Source organism: Strongylocentrotus purpuratus, unplaced genomic scaffold, assembly GCF_000002235.5.
Source record: "Strongylocentrotus purpuratus isolate Spur 01 unplaced genomic scaffold, Spur_5.0 spur5_scaffold_12, whole genome shotgun sequence".
Lineage (NCBI taxonomy): Eukaryota > Metazoa > Echinodermata > Echinoidea > Camarodonta > Strongylocentrotidae > Strongylocentrotus > Strongylocentrotus purpuratus.
Window position 1 is genome coordinate 8928122 of NW_022145597.1, and position 3508 is coordinate 8931629.

General features: G+C 35.1%; 1 long non-coding RNA gene across 1 annotated transcript; it reads right to left on the reverse strand.

Annotated features, from left to right (window-relative positions):
- Positions 1 to 291: 291 nt before the first annotated feature.
- On the reverse strand, positions 292 to 2798 carry LOC105441031. The gene is made up of 4 exons (XR_004063506.1): positions 2720 to 2798; positions 1698 to 1771; positions 975 to 1027; positions 292 to 533 (listed from the first exon to the last, which is right to left on the reverse strand). It is a non-coding gene; the product is annotated as an uncharacterized LOC105441031 (long non-coding RNA).
- Between the last annotated feature and the right edge of the window lie 710 nt (positions 2799 to 3508).

Consider the following 3508-nt stretch of genomic DNA (forward strand, 5'->3'; position numbering starts at 1 on the left):
TTGAAAATCGCGCCGGCCGAAAAGTCGCTCAGTGGGGGGGGGGGGGGGGGGGGGGGAAGCGGACACTTTTTTTTTTTTTGGTAGTCCAAAAAAAAATCGCAACGACTCTTAATTAAAAAAAAAAAAAAAAAAAAAAAAAAAATCCAAAAGGGGGGGGGGGGTTTTGGGGAAATTTAGGGGGGGTTTACACACAAAAAAATACCAAAGGGAGGGGGTTTAACCCCCTAAACCCCCCCCCCTGTGTACGCGCCTGGTAACATGAGACTATCTTGTTTTTATTTCTTACTATGTGCTCCCCACATAAACCTGGATCCTTTTTCATTAAACTTGTTATCAATTAAATTTCTCTTTACTAAATTTGTATGGCAAATCAGCTACCCATTAGCTTATAACAGTTATCGGAACTTGTTATTGATAACAAGTTTTTATGAAACAGGGCCCTAATTACCACCCTCACTGAGAAAACGTGGATTCGCCACTGGTCGAGAGCGCTGCTGAAATGGGAGGGGGGGGGGGCACCCCTAATCATCATTCTGTCGAGAGAAGAAAAAAGAAACATAATTGATGGCAAACTTTGAACAATGAAGATGTGGTTTCCATTCGATATAACTTTAGTAATATTTGACAGATTTTAAGTCAATTTCATACGAAGGTACATGGTATTAAAATACAGCCTTAGCTTGATTTCGGAGTATTTAGGTCAAAGGTCAAAGCTCATTAAATATGCAGAAAAAAAAAGCTAATTATTCGAAAATGTGATTTCCGTTCGATAACTTTAATAATGTTTAACGGATTTTAACGGAATTTGATATGATGGTACATATTATCAAAATACAGCCTAAGTTTCATTTCGGTGTATGTAGGTCAAATGTCATAGCTCATTAAATATGCAAACATTGCTAAATATTGGCCATTTGTACCCGGCGAGGGGATGCTATGCTTTGCGTTGACTTGATATTATTGTAGTAACTTACTCTGTGTAAGTGTCATTCCGGCCTCTAGCCTTCTGAAAAATGCCTCATTAATTCTACAAAAGACAAAATGAAATGTGGAAGAAAAAAAAAGGTTGACAAAAATAAAAACAGACAAAATTCACAAACACACATGTCCTCGAATTCTAACGAAATAGAACTGAATACCCTGTAGCTGCTCCCCTAACTGCTTCGGAAGAAGACATCTTCAGTATTTGTGATTTCGGCTTCTTATTAATTGTATCAATACCAATAAATTGGAGAACAATGAAATTATTTATCAAAAATCTAAAAAAAGATCATAAGAGGGAAGCGTAGAAAAGTAAAGATTTATATAACTCATCTAGCTTCTCTGTACAGTTTGGAAGCATTGAAATTACAGAATTTAAAGCAATTTCTCTTTTCTCCGGCTAGAATATTTGAACTCCAGAATATACATGTCCCTAAATGATATAGTTAAAAAACGTGTCAATTTGACCAAAACCTACAAAAAGAATTTGTTATCTCTGGACTATCATTTTATTTGAAGTTCTGTTCATATTGTATATGGTTTGATTTTGGGATTGAGGCACTGGTTCCACAAAGCACAAATATTTATCACACCATGCATGTAATAACCAATGGTCAACAGTTTCTTTGCTTGGTGTCAAACAATGTATTAAAAAAACAAAAACTTGAAGCATCTATTTGTTTTCCTCATAGAAGAAGAGGGGGATAGTAACTCACCTGGCACGTTCATCTGCATTATCTCTGAAGACTTTAACTTCTCTCTCCTTTCTTCTTCGTTCGTTTTCTTCAGTCTGGAAAAAAAATGTCAATCTTCGAAATTTAAAGGTCAAGTAAAGTTTTGGTAAGCCCCCCCCCCCCAAAAAAAAAAAAAAAAAAAAAGTTGTCAGATATCTTTGATTTCAGATGATAAATAGGAAGATAGTGATAATACTAAACTGCTCTAAAATATTTTGTTTTCCTCCTCAAGTGATTTATCAAAGAAATGAGAGGTAGAAAATAATGCAGATACCCATCCTGGGGGTGTTTCACAAAGATCCTAAGTTGAACTTATCTCTAAGTTGGACTTAAAAGTTATGGAAAGCCATTAGCGTCATTGAAAATATTTTGTAAAAGTTATTTTAAAAGGCATAACATGTTGATTCAAATCATTCATCTTTTCTATTATCATGAAAGATTTCATGTTCTTGATGTGGAGTTTATGAAAAGTCTAAAATACTTCAATTGTTGCTTTTGAATATATTTCATTTTAAGGCTACAAATGGCTCTCCATAATATTTAAGTCCAACTTAGAGTTAAGTTTGACTTAGAATCTTTGTGAAACACCCCCCTGGGATGTCAATTCTAACAACAGCTGTAAAACCTATGACTTTGTGTACATACTTTACACTCTACAAACACACTGCCCTAGCTTAGGGAGTGCAGCTGTTATCTAGCATGCCTTGCATATATTTACACTACAATTCACCGGATATCATGGATAAAATGCTAAATGATCTTTTACATATAGTTACATGTATATATATTTTTTTTATACAAGCATTACAAGAAGAACAACATAAGCACATATATTTAACATCTTTCTTTCCAATTTTCTTTTAGCTCGATCCTCAAAACTGTAAATGACCTTTAAAACTATTTTTTACTGAATGTGAAAAACTACAAATAAATGATTTTTGCCCAAGGATTTGGTAGATTAACAAACTAGAATAATTAAGCTCCAATCAACTGATAATTCTTACTGTTTGTCTAGCTTTAGCTTTCTTTTCTTGAAACTCCTTATCTTCTCTTTCCCTCTTTTCTCTATTCCATTGTTCTTTCTTCAGCTGTTTGGGGAAAAAAAAGAACATTAATAAAACCACATGGTTGGAAGATTTAATTATATATAGCTACGATGCTGACTTGTCTTGACGAAATATATCATATATTTATGAGGTCAAGGAAAATGACCAAATGCGCATTCACAGCTATAGATATTTTGTATAAAAATTAGGCTCAGGCCCCGGGTTTATAGGGTTAAATTTGTAGACTTTGGCATTTATTTATTTGTCAGAAATTGGTGGCTAGTTTTTTTGGTAATACAGTGGCCTCTTCAGCCCTCCTCTCTTCTCTCTCCTTCTTTTCTCTCCGCTGTTTTCCCCTCTTCTCCTGTTTGGGGAAAAATAGAACATTACTAAAACCACTATGGTTGAAAAGTTAATAATTACTGCATGTAAAACAGATTAAAGTCTGACAAATTTGAAAATCACATTGTCGATCAATATCATCTTTGCACTCTGAACCTAGCTGTTGACAAAGATTTTGTCAGATTATTTTGGTGGTGGTGGGGGGGGGGGGGGTGGAGGGGTTCCTCCAAAACACACGCATACAAAAAATTGAGGGGGGGGGGTCGACCCCCTCCCCCCCCCCCCCCCCCCCTGCGTACGTGCCTGATCATGTATAATACTGTTGTAAGTTAACATTACTTTTTTGTTTTGGAACATAGTAATAAGTGCTTGATAAATGTAATATATTATTATCATTATTTTAAA